This window comes from Ambystoma mexicanum, chromosome 4q, assembly GCF_040938575.1.
Source record: "Ambystoma mexicanum isolate Mex_15411 chromosome 4q, UKY_AmexF1_1, whole genome shotgun sequence".
In the NCBI taxonomy this organism is placed as follows: Eukaryota; Metazoa; Chordata; class Amphibia; order Caudata; family Ambystomatidae; genus Ambystoma; species Ambystoma mexicanum.
In genome coordinates this window covers 249,620,039-249,641,144 of record NC_090928.1, presented here as the reverse complement: position 1 = coordinate 249,641,144, position 21,106 = coordinate 249,620,039, and the positions used below count along the sequence as shown (strand labels likewise).

General features: G+C 43.4%; 1 protein-coding gene across 3 annotated transcripts in view; it reads right to left on the bottom strand.

Annotated features, from left to right (window-relative positions):
- The window catches only part of HNRNPLL (heterogeneous nuclear ribonucleoprotein L like), a 649,202-nt gene that overhangs the window by 596,939 nt on the left and 31,157 nt on the right, over nt 1-21,106 (bottom strand). For 2 of the 3 annotated variants that reach the window (XM_069607810.1, XM_069607812.1), the window contains exon 2: nt 3,766-4,018. The exons of the other annotated variant lie outside the window; for it this stretch is intronic. The gene's annotated coding sequence lies outside the window, so the exon portion shown is untranslated. The remainder of the gene's footprint in view (nt 1-3,765; nt 4,019-21,106) is intronic. 3 annotated transcript variants of the gene reach the window in all.

Genomic DNA, 21,106 nt, shown 5'->3' with positions numbered 1-21,106 from the left:
GTGAGATAATTCAGTTTTTTGGGCAGACGTTAATTCGGAGTTAATGTTCAAACTTTCCAGTCCTATTTTCTCCTTGAATTGTGGAAAATGTTCTTCTGGTGTTGCATCAAGAGTTATCATGGCCACGGTTTGAACTGGAGGTATCCATTTTTTAAGAAGATTTACATGATACGTCTGACAAGGTATCTTACTCCCAGGTTGTCTCACTTTATACGTTAAAGGACCTAGTACTTCTTGAATTTCATACAGTCCCTTCCAAGCTGCTAGCATTTTGTTTTCTGACGTGGGCAATAACACTAATACTTGTTCTCCTGTTTTGAAAGTATGTAATTGGGATTTTTGATTGTAATATCTCTCCTTCTTTATTTGAGCTTGAAGAAGATTATCTCTGGCTATGGTCTGCAATTTCTCAACTCTTTCCTGTAATTGAGAGGCATACTCCGTCAGGGTTATTTCACGATCTGGTTGTTCCTCCCATTTCTCTTTCAGTATATCTAACAGAGTTCGTACTGGCCTTCCAAATAGTAGCTCAAAAGCTGAAAACACTGTCGATGATTGAGGAGTGTTTCTTAGAGTCATCAGTATCCATGGCAAGACTCTATCCCAGTCTTTATTCTCTGGAGAGGTAGTTTTCTTTAGCATTTGCTTAATGGTTTGATTGTAGCGTTCCACTGAACCATCAGTCTGGGGGTGGTAAACTGCTGTCTTTAGATGTTCAATTCGCAGCGTTTCACAGACTTGCTTAAGGATATTGGACATGAAATTTGAACCACAATCACTGACGATCTCCAGAGGAATTCCAACTCGACCAATAAAGGGAATTAGCACATCACAAATCTGTTGAGTATTTGTGGCTTTTAAGGGAAAGGCCTCTGGATATCTGGTGGCATAGTCTACAATGACAAGGATATATGTATGACCTCTCCTGGTGGGATCTATTGGTCCCACAATATCGATTCCTATTCTGCTAAAAGGTTCTAAGAGAAGTGGCATAGGTTGCAGTGGTGCCTTCTTCACGTTGGCTCTGTTCTTCTTTTGACACTCCTCGCATGATTGACAAAATCAAACTACTTGATTATATACTCCTGGCCAGTAGAACATGTCTAGAAATGTTTTAGTCGTCTTCTCAGATCCCAGGTGTCCTTCCCCAACTTGTAAGTGAGCGACTTCAGCACGGTCTTGTAGTGCTTCCTGGGAATTAATAAATGCTTCAGTTCCTCTCCGCTCCGAGACTTACTCAGTCTGTACAATAATCCATTCTGTTTTATGAAACGTGATCCTTGCCCCAGCGAGTCTTCTAAGGCACGTTCTCTGGCATATTGTAGTAACGGATCCAGGTCTTGAGCGGATCTAAAGCTATCTCCGTCCTCGTCTAATTCGGAGTCAACAGCTACCGGGAAAACATTCTTGGCTTTCCATTCTTGCTTCATTAATCTTTTTCTCTTTTTACTTTTCTGTGCCTTAGGAGACATGGTAGATATTTCTTCTCCATGAAAAGGGGCCATTTCCAACCAGCTCTTCTCAATTTCATGGACTAACTTAGAAAATTTCGGGACGTCTGAACCAATTGGTAAGGGTTTGGATAAACTAGGTAATGCGGCAGCTCTCACCCCCATTGTTTCCCCGGCCAACTTAATCTGTATTTTCTTTGAAGGATAAGCCTTTATATCCCCATGGACACAACAAATAGGTATTTCCCCTGAGGAATAATAACCTTAAACTACCAGCTACGATCTTACAGCTGTCTGTAGGCTTCCTGAATCGACCAACGCAGTGGTGGGTTTTCCATCTACTTCAGCATCACAAGTATACATATATTGTAACTGCCTTCCTGGTATTTGTTCAGAAGATTCATTTTCCTTTACGGATTCAAAAACCCCCACATCCATTGGTTCAGTTTTTGGCTTCTTCAGGCAAAATCTGGCAAGGTGTCCCCAGTCTCCACAATCAAAACACTGAGGCCTTCAAACTGCTATTGGTGTTTGACGATAGTTGACAGGACCCTCGCTGTTAGGTCTGGATAATATATTTTCTCCCTCTGGTTTGCTCAGCATTGAATGTGGCCACCTTGGTTGAGACATAGTTTTATTCACAAAGGTATGAGGGCTAGAATGGTCGTATAGGACAACACCTTGCCTTGCCCAGCCTTTTGATAAGCTGAGGCTACATCTACAGCTTCATTCAGTGATAATCGATGATGCTGTTTGACCCATCTTTGTACAAGACCGGGAAGAGCTTCGATAAACTATTCCAAGATCACCTTTTCTGTTATCTCACCAGTAGAAGACATATTAGGTTGTAGCCACTTCTCCACCAGTTCTATTACTCTGTAAAACAATTGTCTCAGAGTCTCTTCTCCCACCAATTTAACTTCTCTGAATTTAATTTGATATGTCTCCTCATCGTGCCCCATTCGTTCCAGCACAACTTTCTTCATGTCCCCATAGTTGGTGTCTCCTGCTGGGTTTGCAGCCTGGTAAGCACATTGCATTTCACTTGTCATTAATGGTGTGATGTAATGACACCATCTCTCGGTGGGCCACTGTGCGTTTCGAGCCACTCTCTCGAAATTTACAAAAAAATGTGCGGGGTCCTCACCAGCCAAGTATTTTTGCAAAACTGAAGTAAGGACTTGAGGGTTATTTGTAACATTGGTAACTTCCAGTAATTGAGCCTGTTGCATTTGTAAGGCTTGCTGGAATGCTAATCTGTCTGCCTGGGCTTGTTGGCTTTGAATTTGTAACGCTTGTTGTAATAGTTGTTGCCCCTCGCTTAGAGTCTTAATAAGGTCCTCCATGGCGTTCTCGGAATCCCACTTCTTACACCAAATGTCACTGTAAACTTAATCAGAATAAATAAAACTCTGAGTCAATAAGTAGTTTCCATGAGTTTCAAAGAGAACCCAATTCTTTTATTAACAGATACTCTCTTCTCTTTCCGATTCACTGATACGACTTCTTGTGGCCTTCTCAGGTTTATATTAACAGGATGTCAACTGAAGAAACTTTCAGGTAAGGATTTTTCTTTATATTAATTGTTTTCTGTCCTCTGTTTCTTTCAGATTTTCTTCTCCTTTCTCATCGCTTTCATATAGAACAGTCTCTAAGGGTTTTTCTCCTTTCTCTTGGTTCTTTTCCTTCTCAGTATACTTTGTTCTGTCAATCTATTCTCTTTTCCTTTTTGTTCCTACTGTCCTTGGACAATTGTATACAGCATGTGTGCCCTGAGCAGCTTGACGCTTCTTTGACAAGAGTTCTTTTCAAAATAAGCCTACGGGTCTTCCTGTTACCTATCTTCATCTCATTTGCACACACACGTTTTAATGACCCTTCTCCCTTGCAGCCCGTTATCACTAACTGTTCATAGAATAGGGCAACAGCACATTCACTTTCATCATGTTTGACGACAACGATCGCCTTTCTCTAGACAACGTTCTTCATGTAGAGGGCAACGGCACCTAAAACTTCGTTTCACACCTCGACGATGATCACCTTGCCTCAATTAAACTTCCTAAAGCAGAGCGCAACCGCGCTAATTACTAAAGCACTTCTGGCAACAACGATCACTGATTTCCCACAACTCAACGTCTCCTCCGAGCGCAACGGCGCCCGTCTTCATAGAGTTCAGCTGGCGATACGTTCGCCACTTTTTTTTATTGGCAGGACTCTGTCTTCACACGCCAGTCAACATTCATTCAGCCACTCTGTGCGGCAGCGTTCACTTCCTCATTTAAATATTCTCCCCATTCCTCGCAGGGATACTCACAGTTTATAAACACTGAGACAACGGTCCCCTCGTAGTTACTTTGATCACTTCCTTGTGCGCAACGGCGCAACAAAACACGGACTTCCCTTGGCGACCACGATTGCCAGGTTGTTATTATAACTTCACTTCTCCGTCTGAACGTAACGGCCCACAAACCTTGGGAGTCGAGATCTGTTCAGCTTCCTGTATCACAGCCTCAGTAAGCCCAGCTGTAATGGTCCAACTCCCCTTCCTCAGCTCCTTCCCTGGTTTCCTAGGCAACCAAAGCAAAGGCAATCATTAGAGGAAAGTCCATACATGAAGGACTTCCTGTATGTATAACCTAGGCTTTTTATTATTATGACTGTAACACTATGCAGATAGGTATTCACATTGTCACACACAGACGTAGTTTTGTTTTGGACTTCTGCACATAGATGTTCCTTAGTTTCTTTAGGTAAGGTAATCCCCACCATAGCTATAGGGGAAGTTAGGCATTACACCAATCCTGACATTGTAATAAAGGTTTACAGAACTGTTACATCTGTTGTCTCAGTCATCTCTTGATACCATGCCTGTCTCACAGTGTCCATGAGTGTTTGCTGCAGACAACCAGTCACAAAACAACCACAACCTCTACGGAAGAAACTACAGAAGTAAACATCCTGTGCACTATTCTGGAAAGGCTCTCTAAATTCTTGGATGTATTTAAGAAGTAAACAGAAAAGACCCTGCCTTGCCATAGGCCAGGCAAATGTGCGATAGATCATATTCCAGAGGCAGCTGTACCTTTTAGCCGCATGCACATCCTATCCCCTAAAGAAAAGTAGACCTTACAGGAATACCGAGCTCTGGCTATGTATCGAATATAGGGGTCACCATTGCATTACCCTCAAAGACAAGTACCTGCTCCCACTGATTCAAGACATACTGGAATCAATTAGGTCTGCCAGTATTTCCATAAAACTTGACCTGAGACGAGCGTATCCTCTCATAATGATAAACGAAGGAGACAAGTGGTAGACAGCATTCTGCACCCCTTTGGGGGCATTACCAATATCATGTTATGCCCTTTGGGTTAGCCAACACGCCCTCCATTGTCCAATGATTTATGGACCATCTCTTCACTGATCTCCTCCTTCATTACGTAGTTTTTTTTATCTTGATGACAACTCGATCTTCTGCCAGGGGCCTGAAGAACATCATTGACATGTGAGTGAAGTGCTTCAAAGACTACAAGAATATCAACTTAGAGCCAAACCAGAAAAGTGTGTATTCCACGTTTCTACTGTGGCGTATTTGGGGTACATATTCTCCAAACAAAGAGGGTGAATGGATTTTAGGAGGGCACAGGCTATCCAGGAGTGGAAGGAACCAAAATCCTCGAAAGAACTGCAATAGGTCTTGGGACTGGCACATTGTAATGCAAAATTATACAGGGATTTCCCCAGTTGGTCTGGCCATTGACTTCATTATTAAAAAAAGGTAGCCTTCAAGTGGAATGAGAGTGCAAAAAACACATTTCTACTGTTAAAGACCATCTTTACCACTGCACCCTTACTGAGACAACCCAATACGGAGGTACCCTTTATTTTGGAAGCAGATGCTTCTGAGCAAACAATCGAATCTGTATTAAAACAAATTCAAGAAGACACCCTGGTCCATCCTGTGGTCTATTTTTCCAAGACTCTCTCCACCGCTGAACAGAATGGCTCTATTCTTGGAAAACAGCTTTTGGCCATCAAGTCAGTCTGTCAAGAGTGGAGACATCTATAGTTGGGGCACGATGGACAACGAAATACATATAGACCATTGGAATTTGCAACTGTTTATGGCAGAATTATGACTGTTCACACAAACAATGGGCAGGAAACCCCTATCAGTATAGTATTTTTTACGAAAATCAAAAACCTCTGAAAAACTCCAGTGTTCCCTTTCAAAGGAGACAGAGAAAGCTAACTGTCCCTCTCAGCAACATCACCTATCCTTAGGGAACCTTGGCGGGCTGCCTAAATAGGTAGCTGGTCTTTCCATCGAAAAGGTTTGCATCGAAACCCTTTCCAAGGAAAATTTTGCATCAATTATCTTTGCATCAAATGCACATTCTTTTGCATCGAATGTATATTTGGATGGGGTAAAGGGTTATTTTTCGTTGGGATGGGGTCCTAAGGGAAAAAAGGAGAGTTTGGGGGGCATACCCTTGAAAAAATGCAAATAAATTCGATGCAAAATTTTCGTTGGCAACCCTTGCGATGGAAAGACCATAAACCTCTATCTATGATAGTGGATAGAAAAAGAAAGGGAAGAGAAGAGGACATACAATCTTCTCTTACAGTATCTATATGTGCCTGTTAAATAAGGCCTTTACTTTTTAAATCCTCTTTACAAATTCGCATACCTCAGACACACAGAACACTACTAATCAAACAATGGTGCTACTTAAAGAGTTTTAAACAGAAAACCCTCTTCAACGAGCTTAATATGTATTTCCCCTCATTCGTAGTTCCTGGAGAAGTATCACAACCCAAGTTTCAAAAACAACAGAAGTCATTCAAATACTTAGAATTATCTGTTAAATAAGGGTATGGTTTTGATTTTAAATATCCATTATTGTGGGTCGACTGGTTTCAGTGACACAAGTCTACTAATGATCACCTTCTTCAGTACCGTAATGACTAACAACTACAACCAGTGTTGTGCAACCTACTTCCTGTTAACATAGTTCACAGCTTTTTATTCTCGGCAAGGCCGTGTTTAGATGAATGGATAAATCTCAACGAGGCAAATACTTCTTGATTACACGGCTCCAAGCTATCTGTTAACATGGATGGCAGCTTATACTGTCCAACCCATAACTGGGGAAAGTTTTCTGGGGCATAATTAATTAGCCACTGGCCGCTGCAAAAGAGACACAAACAGATACACACATATAATATGCTATTAATATCTGTGAAAAAGAAACGTGTCAGATTTCACATAGCTATTGCATTGCATGATACGATGTGATGATATGATGTGGCATTTATAATGCGCCTGTACACAAGTGTTTCTAGGTGCAACAAGACAAGGAGGGGGAAACAAAGAGAGGACAAAATAACGATCTCACTAGGCCTTGTGTCATTCAGATCGCGTAAGTGCGGGGAAGATGGAAAGGGAGAAGTGCCAGGGGGGAGGGGAAGCAGAAAGTGCAGTTTATCTCACAAGTGCAGCCAGCAGATGGCTTATAAGTGCAGAGAGATGGGACTCTACAGTTGCAGATACAGACCCTTAAGTGCTGGGGAGCCCGGAGGCAGCGCAAGGGCAACTGGACATGCAGGAGCTTGGGCCCGAGTTCAGAGGGTGACCAGGTGACCAGTGCATGGAGCAGTCAGGTGCATCAGCAGGGGAGAGGAAGAGAGAAAGCGGAAGCGAAAAGGAAGGTCTTGAGTTGCTTCTGGAACCAGAGGTGGTTGTGCTCAAGTTTGAGAGTGGCAGGGAGGCTGTTCCAAAGGGAGTCCCCAGCCAAGGAAATAGATCTGCCCCCAAATCTCTGCTTGGAAAAGCATCTGACCCTCAGAGAGTTGGAGGTCGATGAGCAGAGAGCTTGAGAACGAAGATGTTTTGGAGGAGAAATTGGAGGTAGAGCGGTGCCAGGCCCCAGAAAGCCTTGTGGATGATGCAGAGGGTCTTGAACATGATCCTTGCAGCCACGGGGAGCGAGTGAAGAGATTTCAGAGCTGGAGAGATACGATCCCTGGGCTTGAGGCCAAGGTCAAGTCTCGCAGTCCTGTTCTGGATAAGTTGTAAAGGTTGAAGAGTAGAGGCAGGAAGATTTAGAAAGAGGCTGTTGCAATGGTCCAGCCTAGAAAACAAAGAGCATCAAAGATCAACGCTTACTTCTATTTTTCAGAGAATATCTCGCTTCTAGGTAAGGGTTTTATGTTCATTGTTTGTGTGAACAATAGTTACAGTTTAGCGCAGGTCCCGGTATCTCATTTTTGGCCCTTCTGCTAATAACAGAATTATGACTGCCAGGACAATCGGCAGGCTAGCTGAGCCAATTTCTTACCACTACGATTTCGCCCTGATATATCTCCCAGGAACTCAAAGCATCATCGCTGACATACTGTCTAGAAAGGACATGAACGACTAAGAATATCCTCCCCTTTGGAGAAAGATAGTCCCCAATGCTAAATTTGTTGGTGTAGAACCATTTCTTCAACGTCTACAAGACAGGACCAGGAACTCTCCCCAAGCAGCGCAGTTTTGTGTAAAATGGAATTTAGTGCATAAGAAGGGACTCTTTTTGCGAGAGCATCAAGTCTATGTGCCCTCTATTAACCTACCAATGGACATCATTTCCTTATCGCATGACACCAAAGTTACAGGACATCGGGGAGTCCCTGCTACTATGGAACTGACAAGGAAATATTTTTGGTTCCCTAACATGAAAGTCGATATCTGCAAACATAGTTCTAAATGCAAAGTATGTGCTCAAAACAAGGCACCCATGTGCCAACCGCTAGAGAAATGAACACAAGTAGAATCTTCCCAAATCTGAAAACTGTACAGTGATTATGGTACCTGTCAATTGCTTCTTAAATATGGCTCCCTACTCCCCTTGGCAAAGATTCTAACAGCCCTAGAAATGATCCATGTCTTGATCCAGAATATTTTGTGATTACATAGATTGCCTGAAGTAATCATGTCTCATCGAGAGTCACAATATACACCATAATTTTGGTCAGCATTGTGAAAGGGACTGGGAATCTAAGAGGACCTCTCATCTGGTTACCACCCAGAGACAAACGGTTAAACTGAGAGTACAAACTAGACCATACAAAAATATCTAAGATACTTTACAAAAGCCACCTATGAAGATTTGGTTACTCTATTTCTGGTAGTACACTTTTCATATAACAATACATGACATACTGCCTTGAAAATAAGTCATTTTTATTGTGTATATTCAAAGCATTACCCATGCAAATGTCAGCTGTGCCAACGGTGTAAGAAAACCTACAAACAATACTGGACACTCAAGAACTAGCATTAAACAATTTGCAGAGAGCACAATTCGGCAACAAAATATTTCCAGATCGCCAACAAAAAGCAGCTCTGAGCGACTGCAAGGGGGATCTCCTGTGGTTATAGGCTATGCACCTACCAAACATCTGACACTGACAAAGGTTTCTCCTTAGTACTTCGGTCCCTTCTAGATTAAGGCTATCATCAATCCTGTAGTTTTTCAGTTATATCTACTGTCACACTGGCACAGGATTCATCCTGTATTCCATGTGTCATTATTAAAACCATTTGTCGGTCGGACTATGACTAAAAACAGGACATGCTCCCTCCTCCTATACAGGTCGATGATCATTTAGAGTACATGGTATACACGATCTGTGATTCAAGATTTTATAGGAGAGTTCTACAGTACCTGGTGGACTGGAAGGGTCATGCAGCCTGTGAAAGATCCCGAGGACCTGCAAACAATTTACATGCCTCTAAATTGGTTGTGCAATTTCACCTTTGCTTTTCCAGGAAACTGGAAGAAAATGAAGCTTGGAGAGGGGCATGCTGTCAGACACAGCCTCACGTTCAGATGCGGAAGACAAACAGGCTGTTTCCCATGTCAACAATGGTGTCTGTGGAGACCCGAAGTAAGATGTCGCCACAGAACATCAGAACGACTTTCCAAACATGGCAGCTGCGGATGTAACTATGCCCAAGTTATGCGTCAATATGGCTCCCACTGGCGTAGCAAGGAGCCAGAGTCAAGGAACACCGGAAGGATTTACGAAACTGGATTCTGGTAAGCCCTGTATTACAACTCTGCTTCTCCCTGTTGCACTGACACTCCCTTATTCTTAGTTCCTGTCTCCTCGCTTCTGATTTCCTCCTTCGCACTCTGCTGTAGTAATTCCTGCCTGTGTTTCTTCTATTGCTCCGCTGCCCCTATTCTTTCATTCCTAGTTTAACTCCATTTATTCTGATTCTGCAGGGACCTACATGTTACATCCACTTTGTCACCCGAGGACTCTACCTGCATACTGTGGACACTCCACCATCATTGTTCCTAGGTCCTTCAGATTTTAATTTGTTGGGGGTTTTGTCTTTTCCATAAGGTTTTTCCTCCATGCACTGTGCTCATAGGGTGGCCTCTCCCTTCCCCTGTTTCCATCAGGGGACGCGGTGACTGCATGGGGAGATCGGCCCTTCCGCTTCCCAGAGAAGGCCTGAGAACCCCCTGAAGTAACGCCAGTCTCTGAGACCCACTCACTGCTGTGTCTGCTGTTGTATACCAAAAATTACTAAGTCATGTTAAAACAAGTATTGGCAATGCCAATAGTTTTGGCTTTTGCATAGACATGGAAAAGGTATTTGCCAGGAATTGTTGTAATGGTACTAACTAGGCATTAAGGGTAGCAGCTGGAAAATGGTGCGCATACCTGGGCATATGATAGTAGTGCCTGGAAAATGCTAAACTAACACCAATGCACAAGCCAAAACTGTTGGCTTTGCCAATGCTCGTTTTTAACAGGAGTTCAGTAAAGGAAACACATACTTCCCATTAATCAAGTGGCAGAAGAAAGACCTAGTCAAGACATTTTTATTACACCAGTAGCACGTTCACAGCACCAATTAAACCATTAACTCTGAGAAGAGTGCTTTGAAACAATCCTGGCAGGCACTTCGAGTGTAAAGTTTGATTTTAAGGATTGATAAAGCAAGATCAAAGAGATCCCAGGAGGGGGTGTTTTGGGCGGGTAGGGGCAGGAAGTGGGTGCGAATGTCCATAGGGATTACCATGGCCATGGGCAGCCAATGGGTGGGTTAATAACCGAACATCACCCAAAAGCATTGTGTCCCTCCTCATATGCCATTTCTGCCTAGCTTTAATCCAATTAATTAGTTTCGACTTCTAGGTGGTGCAAAAATGGCACCTTAAAACTAAACAGCACTGTTCCTTTGTAGTTAAAATACAAAACTGAAAAAATCACAAAAAGCAACAGACCGCACAAGGTGCTCTCCAAGCAGTAGATGGGAAGACTTAATCCCTGGCCCTCAAGGTACCAGCGCTCCTGGCAATTGACTCTTTCATCCAGCCCAAGACAGCCCTCACCGGAGGGCCGCACCCAGTGCTTAATTTGCACAAAAATAAGCGCCAGGGCCCAAATATTTTCAGGGGCACCTGGGAACCATCGAGGTGGCATCTCCTGGCCCACTGCTGCCAACACCCTAGATTGTTCCCCCACATTGCCTGCATATTAAGGGTTAACGGTGCAACTCCTACTGGGTATTTTGGGTGATGGATGCAAAAGCTATGGCAGATGTGCAATTTACAGAGGCCAAACAACATACAATAACATAACATACTAGTTTAAGACAAATGTTTAAGTGCTTCTTTGAACATATCATCATTGATGACATTTTGCTCGGATTGTATAGGTGGCTATTGGAACATCTTGATCCATAGAAAAACGTGCAAACCTGCGTTCCTATAAGGGTTTAATTGACAGACAAATGCACAAAAAAGGATTACTGAACTGTTAAACTTGTCTGTCAAACATTGCAGTAAAACCTGTGTGTCAGGCCCGGTTCCAGGAATTTTCATCTGGATGGGCCAGGGTTGTGATCAGGGGGGTCCCACATTCCATTGGGTGTGGGTCTAAGAGTACCCTAAACAAAGTGCTGGCATTAATCTAGGTTTCCCAGATCCATGATCTAGCAAAAAGTCTTCCCAGATCTGCAAAAATACATTTGCACCCTCTATAAAAAACAGTACATAGCAAAAGAGAAGCAAGGAAAATAGTGTTGCAACACCAATCTACCTATCTTCCCTTCACATCTGCTGTCCCCTTTCTGTTAAATCTGATCCTCCTTCCCCTTTCACCGTCCAGTCACCTTTCCTCAGCTGCCCTAACTACTGTTCCCATTTACCTCCCCTCCCACCTATTCACACCAGCACCCAGCTTGCCTTTCCTGGCCTGGCTTGGGAGAATTGAGGGTGATGCCTCCTTTTCCTCCTCTAAGAGGGCTGAGCAGTGAGTCCCCCAGTCTTTGTACCATCTCAGATGGTGTCTGCCCAACAATACCTTCCTGAGCACTGTGGCTGCTCCCAGCAGGCCCCGGACGAGATGCTTGTGCTCCCTCCATCTTTTTGTGAAAGATAGACCCTCTGAGAATACTGAAGCAAGGTATAGGAGATTTTCCTACAAAATTACTTTATTTCAAACTTCTTTCAATTTCAAGAACAGAACATACCATGTCCAATTAATATAGGTAACCTTGTTGATCTTAACAATATTTGGAGCGCAACAACATATCCTCCAATAACCTACACTTGTATACAATCCTCCCTTCACCCACCCATTCCACAACCTCCTCCCCCCTCCTTTCCAACTGAACCCCTACAATAGTCCCATTCTGAATGTCTCCCATCAATGGTTCATGTCCAAATTTAAACACAAAAAGTTATTTTTTGTTGCATTTTTGCAGCACATTTAAATTGAGTGGAGAGTGCAAGAGAGTGCTCGGGCTGCATCAGGAGGCAGACAGTGCTGGTTGAGGGGTTTGTGACCTACTGGTATCGCTCCTGGTGGGGCGTGATCCTGTACATCATTGTCTGGTACATACTGTTTACATTCTGGTTATACTATGCAACTGTTTGTAATGACTCTTTGTTTGATGTGTATACTTTGATTTGCTATTGATTGACACCATTTTGTTCAATAAATGTGGCCCGAATATTTTCAAAGTTAGATGTATGTGCGTGTCCTAATACCTGGGCAGCCCATCTATTAAATCACAAGTGAGGTTTTTTGGATTAGCTTATAGTGCGAACTGAAACACTTCTAGGGGCACCTAATTTTAACAGGTAAGGCATACTGAAATTAAAAAATATGCCAAGGATCACACACGTTGGTCAAGTGGTAAAGCCGTAATTTGAGCCTGGCCTGAAATTTAGATACTTGACCACACATCTTCCGAGCTGAAGTTGGTACAAATATGTGTCGAAGTTTGGCTTTGAATATCTAAAATAATACTAAATGTTATACAGCTTATTAAATGCACAAGTCACATGATGAACCAGCCTGACAATGTATTCATCATTGTAGAAACATGTGATGAAAAAATTAGGGAGGGCGGGAATTTTGTTTTGAATCTTAAATTGCACATAGTTGAATTCTCCTGTTTGCACTTTTTTGCAAAAGGGGCCATTCATTAAATTTAATTGTTTCCACCAAGTACTGGAAAAGTAAAGAGTAAAACACAGGCAAAAACTGCCTTTGTTATTTACTTTACCACTACGTGTCTGGAAAAGTGTAAATCACTTCCAAAATTAACAATTGTGGGAGCCATCCACAATGTATTCCTTTGGACTCTGCTAGTTTTTACCAGGTGTAATAGTCAGGCAGATCCCATGGGACTCCATTGGTTTTCCGCCAACGTAAAAATACATGCTAGTGGAATACCCAATTGGATTTGGCAGGGGGACCTTGTTAAGTCGAATCTGCTCTCCAACTTCCCCTGCCAAATCATACAAAATCCTGCAGCTCATAAAAAGTGGAGCTACATGCATTTAGTGCCACTTCCTCTACTCCGCTTTGCCTGGAAAATTATACTCTGACTGTAGCACTATTTTCCCCATCCTGAATGGAAGCCTACAAGCTCCAGCATAGCAATTAATGAGAACTTAAAACATCTCATACAGACACAAAGTGAAATGAAATGCATGACAAGGTTATTGTTTCACACAGCTTGTTCTGTATCCCCTTAATTGCTAATCACCCAACAATCACACTTAAATAGCTTCATAAAGCCCTATATAATTTCTTTTGTTAAGGTGCCACATCAATGGTCACTGCCTTTTTAGCTTTTCTCATCTCTAATCACTTCCTGTTGTAAAATCTGCCTATGAGACATGTTAAAAAGATAAGATCTCACTGGTAAGGCCTGTCTGTTCATCCCTGTTGTTTGTATTTGAGGGGAGAGAGTAGAGCAGGGGGGGGCATTGGCTTTGGTCCCTTGTCCAAATGTTAAATCCACTTCTGATTGCACTCTTTAGAAAATATTTAAATACTGCTTTTTAGTTATGAAAGATGTGCACCTTTTATTCTTTGCCCGTAACATTATAGAAAACGCTCTTCTTTTTTGTTATTTTACGGATGTTCATGTTTCATTTCCGGCACTGCCTAAATACCCAGCACCCAGGATTTACATCATACTTTCCAAACAAATCCCACAACAAACATGACATATTCTGTTTGCATGCAAACTCTGTAAATTTACTCAAACAGAATGCGGTTATTAAGTCAGTACTTATCAGTTTCAATCATGAAAAGTTATGTCAGTGTAGACTAGGCTTCCAAACAAAGATACATTCTATTTAGATCGGAGGCCCCCTGGTAAGTATGCATGAGAAGATCTGATACTTGCCAACCTAGCCTTATCATTTTCAGATAGGGCCTTGTTGGACCAGCTCAATGAGGTGCAGCTTGATTCCCTAGGCGTAGCAAGCAAGACACCCACAACTGGGCATATACATGTTCATTTAGGGAGACAAACTCAAGGCAACATGCATTGGCCCAGCCAACAGCTTGGGCTTTTGATTAGGCATGGATAGACATTTTCCGGGCACTGCCATAAGGGTACCACCTGGCCAATAAGATGGGAAAAGTTGGAAAATGGTGTCAGTAACTGGGCATATGATGGCATGGCAAATGTCTGCAAATATCTATACACGTGCCAAAACTGCTGGCTTTGTGATTGCTTGTTTAAGACAGGACTTCAGTGCAAGTCACAGAGGCATTGACACATATATTGCTTATAAAATCAACTGGCTGACACACATTAAGAGATTGTTACTAAACTAGGAGCTCATTTACAGAGGCAATTCAGTAATTAAACACTCAAAGAATGCTCAGCTATAACACCGGCAGGCCCTATACAGCAACACGTTTGTTGTTACTTTGTGATAGAGCTTGCTCAAAAAGTTCTAAAAAGGTTGGGTTTTGGTGGTGAGGCATTAACATAGCCATGGCTAGTTGTTAGGTGGATAAATGAGCAGACACACACATAGGATGTGTGTTTATCACAATTTATTGCCATCCTATCTGTGTTCCACAGCATGCGTTTTGGTTGTACCTAATAGGTAAAAAGTCTCTGAATCAATTAGAACCACTGTCATTGTTCTGGCCAGCCTTCCATACCATTGTTTGTATATCAGTCTTGGCCCTGTCACTAATGTCAGAAGCCCGTCCAAAACTGCTAGACCACAGGGCCAAAACATTCATGTGATTGCTTGTGTTCAAGTGCAGATGGAACACGGCCTAGCAATTGAGATTCAACTGCACCTTTTGGTGGCAGCATCAAAAGTCATTTGCTAATGGCTTGTCCCCTTCGCTAATGGCACAGATATACTACAGAATTGTGGCATGGGAGGTTGCACAGAGCAACGGTAGTGGTAATGTTTAATTCATCACTTCTTGATTTTACTACACTCTCCCCTCCAGAATGACATTTTTGTGACTACCAACCTTATCTTTTCACTTATACTCAAGTAGTTAATGCAGCAGAATATATACTTTGATTGTAATTTGTAAGGGCCCCCGTCAGTTGACGCACCTTCTGCAGAAATCTGTGTTCAAGCAACTTTACCTGTCATTGTTTGATATAGTTAACCATTTTATTAAGCATGATGTGAAAAACCAGTATATTCCCACAAAAAACAAACATACTTTAAATTACACAAACCAACATTTTTTTTTTATTTGTATTTAATCAAAAAAGATTTTTACAAAGAAAAGCAGATTGTGTTTTCAGAAAGAAAGAAAATCCATAAATCTAATGATAGTTAAAACTTCAGCTTATTGACTCTTGACTTGTCTTTGTCTGATGTATCTGTATACGGTAAAGTCTGTTGATTTTAGGTTTGAGAAAATAGTTGTAGGCAGCCTCCTTGAATAAGTGTGCTACCTCACTTAGAGGTGTGAATGGCCCTCCATTTCTCTGGTCATTTGTACTTTCATGGCTGTGGGGCATAAATCATTTTCCAGGGCAAGAAAACAAATCCTGGCCAGGCCTCTTGCAATTCAGCCTCTCGGAATGATGTCTCTGAGGATGCTGCTGAATGTTTAGAGTGACACCTCCCCGACTCCCTCGGTTACTAGAGGTGTATAACACCACTGAGATGGCCTCCTTTCTAGGTGGGGCCAGAGGCTGGCTCTGGGGGGGGGGCTGTCCCCTTTGGCCCCCCTGCTGGTGCCGGGCCTGCTGTTAGGCAGTGGCCTTTTCCCTGTGTTGGCTGCTGGCTGGTGACTGTCCTCTAGCTGCCTGCCCACAATCATGCTGTAGTGTTGCTGCGTATTACAGTAGTGCAAGACCACCAATAACGATGCACCGACACAGGGTGAAGAGAACGTGGCCAGTGCGCACTGTTGTTGCTTGTTGTGTGACAACTGCTGAATGAGATTTAATAAAGTTGCCACAACACATCATAATCAGAATGAGTCTGAGAAAATAAGTAATGAGACTCAGAAATAGGTCCTTGGGCTGAGCCCTGGCAAACACTCCAAATAATTAAGCACTGGCACCAAGCAGGCGTGTATTCTATCAGCTAGTGTAATAATGGTGGACAATAGATTAGAAGATAGAACGTAGTGAAAGGAACGTGAAGAGAATCTCCCATCACCTTAAAATACAGTGCATTCCTCCGAAGTACAAAGCATGACAATAAAATAAAGAGGCATAACACTTCATATTTTCTGACAATTATGCTTATGGCCTTGGTTTACAAAAACATTTTTTAATGGGGAAAACGCTTTTGAAAGTCTGGCTCTATGTTGCATTTAATTATATGTTATTCCCATGCTCTACACATTGGAGTCAAGTTCTCTCACAGTGAGTTGCGCCACTGGAATTACGAGTGCGTTATTAATAAATATAGGTGGGAAAAATAGCAAACAGCTACAAACCACGCCCGGAAGCCGTATAAATAAATGCTTTTATAGGTCTCCTGGGGGCAACCAGACGTGGTCTCCCTCTCACTGTGCTTAGAGAGGCATCAGCTTCACCTCACTGATGATCCCCAACAAGGGTGAAACACGTGTATGGGGTTGCTGGTGGTACTCTCGTTCAGATTGGAATTGCCATTGTATTTCGGTGCTGGACTGCCCCTGGGCAGGACAAAGACTGATATGCAAATGGATATTTCCCATCTGTGAAAGGCACAGTGAGTAAAAGCAGTGGCTGCGAACTCTCAAGTGGTTAATAACCACTGAACAGGTTATCATGTCTGTTCTTGCGAGAGAGGGGCGCCCGCTACCTTTGTAAAACTATTTTTTAAGGAACCTGGGATTGGTAACCCTAGGTCTCCTGGGGGCAACCAGACGTGGTCTCCCTCTCACTGTGCTTAGAGAGGCATCAGCTTCACCTCACTGATGATCCCCAACAAGGGTGAAACACGTGTATGGGGTTGCTGGTGGTACTCTCGTTCAGATTGGAATTGCCATTGTATTTCGGTGCTGGACTGCCCCTGGGCAGGACAAAGACTGATATGCAAATGGATATTTCCCATCTGTGAAAGGCACAGTGAGTAAAAGCAGTGGCTGCGAACTCTCAAGTGGTTAATAACCACTGAACAGGTTATCATGTCTGTTCTTGCGAGAGAGGGGCGCCCGCTACCTTTATAAAAGTATAAATAAATGCAACAGCAAAGCAGGCGATATTGTAATTAGATGGGGTGTGCCTTTGATGTAATACCACATTAGCCAGGAATAAAGCCACATGACATACCTATTGTAGTGGCCATATTGTCACTTCAATGCTAACAGCTACTAATAGTTTTCGAATAGTTAAATATCTCAGTCAAGTGTTACGGAGGCCACGGGATGATAGGCTTGACAATGTTGACTACAGGTGAGTGGACAACCCAGTGGACATTTTAGTTGCGCAGTTACACGTGTATTCTATGAGATCAAACCTGACCAAAGTGAGGGCTTTAACGATAGCCCTGCTGCATTACCAGGCCCATAGTGCTCCCTACCCCCTGATTGGGTAATATTGCTATCAGTACCCCGGCACGTTGTACTGGGGTACTAATAATATTTAAGTTGTGAAACGACATCCTTGCCGTTTCATGACTAAAAAAAGAAAATTGGCTGCCATGGATCGAGGAGAAGGGAACTACACATAGTGCCTTCTCCCTTTCCATGGCGGCCAGTCGTGTGTCGGGTAAGTGCTGGGAACCCTACTGTTCCGGGCGCAGGCGAGGGAGAAGGAAGCGAAAGGTAAGTGGGGGCGGGGGACAAAATAAGTAGAAAAGGGGAGTGGAGTTGCAGGGATGAGGATGCTGGGCGTGGGGATCACTTACCTTACATTTGGCGGGGGAAGATGGCAGCCTCACGCTCTGAGGAGGCTCAGAGCAGGGGCTTTGCCATGTGTTAAAGCTCCCGTTCTGAGCCTCCTCATTGCTGGGAGGACTGGGCACACCCCCGCCGGGTAGTAATAACGGTTAACTCCTTAAGCGAAGGGTCGGCAACTTTTGGCTCTCCAGATGTTTTGAACTTAAGCCCTGTCAATGTCAATAATGAGGGATCATGGGAGTTCTAGTCCAAAGCCTTTGGAGAGCCACTGGTTGCATACCACTGCCATAACTGCTGAGGGCATATATAATTGTCCCAATTTTAGGGTGACCAGGTTTTTCACACAAAAAACCCGGACAGACCATAGACATAGAAGTAGGACTAACATAAATAAATAAAAAATACAGTCCTACGTCTTTGTCTATGGCCTGTTGCGGGGGCTCGGAGGGGGTGTGCTCACATGCACACCCCTCTCATTGGAGGAAAGTGGCAGGGGACAGGAAGGGGGAGGAAATGGGGCCGTGAAATGCTTTTCACGCCCCCATTCTCGCAGTTGGAGTTGCGGGATTTCGAAATCGCGTCCCGGCACAAACAGTGACCGTGGTCACCCACCATTGCAAACCCCGGACGCGGTTTGCAAAATAAAAAAACTATCGGGACCCTGGGACGGAGGGCGATTACCCTGGACTGTCCCGGGAAAACCAGGACGTCTGGTCACCGTACCCAATTTACATAGGAAATCAGGGCTAAAGAGATTAAAACATAGACCTGAAGCGGGTGAGTCAGTAGTGGTGTGCTGAGGTGAGCAACCGTGAATAGTGGACCAGACTGAATGGCTGCGGCGGAATTAATAGGCATGTTGCCTTAGTGTTTTCCAACGAATACCAACTTGCTGAACAAATAAAGAGTTGTTTAAATAAATTCAGATGATTGATTGGACACTAAACGGTATGTAAATATACTGACATTTTACACCTGAGCCGAAGAGGAAATGTGAATAAAGGTCACAACAGATGTAGCCTTGGAGGTGTGACTGGTCTTAAAATGTACATGGGTCACTGTACAGGTTCCGTTTTTAAAACGTTTTTTGTTTGTTTTCATTATGCTGCCAAGTTCACTTACAATGAAAATGCTTCAGAGTTTTTTTTCTACAACTGCAAAATCACATTTACGTGAAACAATTCTTTAGATAAGGTGAATTAAGTCAGTGGTCCATAAAGCTGAGTAAATGGGCATGGATTTAAAAAGTGACTGGTGTCGCATATTTGTGATTATTGAGTATTTTCTTTAGCTTCATTATATCAGGGTCTCCAACCTTGCTTCCTATTCAGAATAAGGAACCTGCGGCAATGCACGTTATTTATTTCTCATTACACATCTTACTCTACAAGTGAGCTTGTAAGTGAGTAGACTTGCACATATTTCAACATAGCAGGATTAACTACCCCTAAGCAATTCAAGTCAGGGCAGAATTTCCATTTTGTAGTTTTTGCTTAACATTTTGTACGTTTTTTGAGAGCCAGAAGGATGTGATAATTTGCTCAGGATTATGTCCCGGGGGGAGTTGGGGGCCGGTGCTACCCAGGCCCCGGGCCTGGATAAGTGGGGAGACGGAGAAGTATAACTAACACGCCCCCTCTCATGCATTAAAGATAGCTGACGTGGTACATGTCACCAAGCATTAAAGCCTGCCACATGACACTCCTCCTTTTTCATAACTAAACAACAAAACACACAACAACATTGCAATGAAGGCATGACAGAATGGCTTCATAATACTACTCATCTGTCACATAGTCTCACATGTATGCCGGCCGGTGCCTGGATTCCCGAGTCGGGTATCTCCTCTCCTCTGATAGTTTCTGGGTCCAAAATACCTTCAACTTACCCTCCGTAAATACCTTCCCACTCGAGCTCTTCGCTCCTCCACCTCCAACTCCAACTCCCTCAGGGTCTGTCGCTTCTCCAAGCAACGTGTTGGTGGCAGATCCCTTTCCTCAACAGCCTCCCCCTCCCCTGCTGGAACAACCTCCCTGCCACTCTGAAACTTTAGGAAACCTTCCCCAGTTCCGGAAGCACCTCAAGACCTTCCTCTTTGCTTCTACCTTCGCTCCCCCTACCCCCTGCTGATCTGTCTGCTTTGGCACAATGCACCTGGTTTTTGCACTGCTTTTGGGCCCAGGTCCATGCTCACCCAGCCACTCACACTGACTGATTCTGGCAACACCTGCACTTGAGGGTCTGTATCTGTTACCCTACAGTCCGCTTACCTGCACTTACCAGACACCACTTGCTGACTGCACTACCTTTTGTATTGTTGTACCTCTTGATCAGCACTTTCCACTTTTCCCCGCTCCCATGCACTTTCCCCTCTTCTCTCCCCCCTGCACATGCGCGTTCTCAATGTCACTGGGCCTAGTAACATCGTTGTTTTGTCTTCCCTTGTTCCCCCTCGCTTGCCTCGTCGCGCTCAGAATCACTTGTGTATGAGCGCGATACAAATAAAATATCATATCATGTCATAACCAGAGAATCCTCTAAATCCTCTCTCACGAGTTATTAATTGCCAACATGTCTATGGAATATGGTGCACTCAGCAGGGTCTGACTTATGTAGGAATAGAATACTAGATGTATCTTGCCATTGGACTGCATTTACGATGGGAATGCACCCAGTGGTACATTTTACGCATTGGTCTCCACAAAAGAATTTTAGGGAAGACAGGTTGATGGTAAGATGAGGGTCTACCAAAAGGCTTATTTTCAGTTTCTGAAATGGCAGCTCTTCTGCTATCCCTAAATTAGTTTTCAGAATGGTACTTGTAAGTTTGAGCAACACATCTTTCCATTAATATTTTCTGTTTCACTGAGAACCCAACCCAGGTAAAGACACCACCCGCAAGTGTGCATAAAAAAAACCCTAGGCAGTTCAAAATTTAGACTTTATTAGGAATACTCTTACTCTTCAGGTAGTTAGTGGGCTTGGCCATGGGAATTAGCATGGCCATGGGCAGT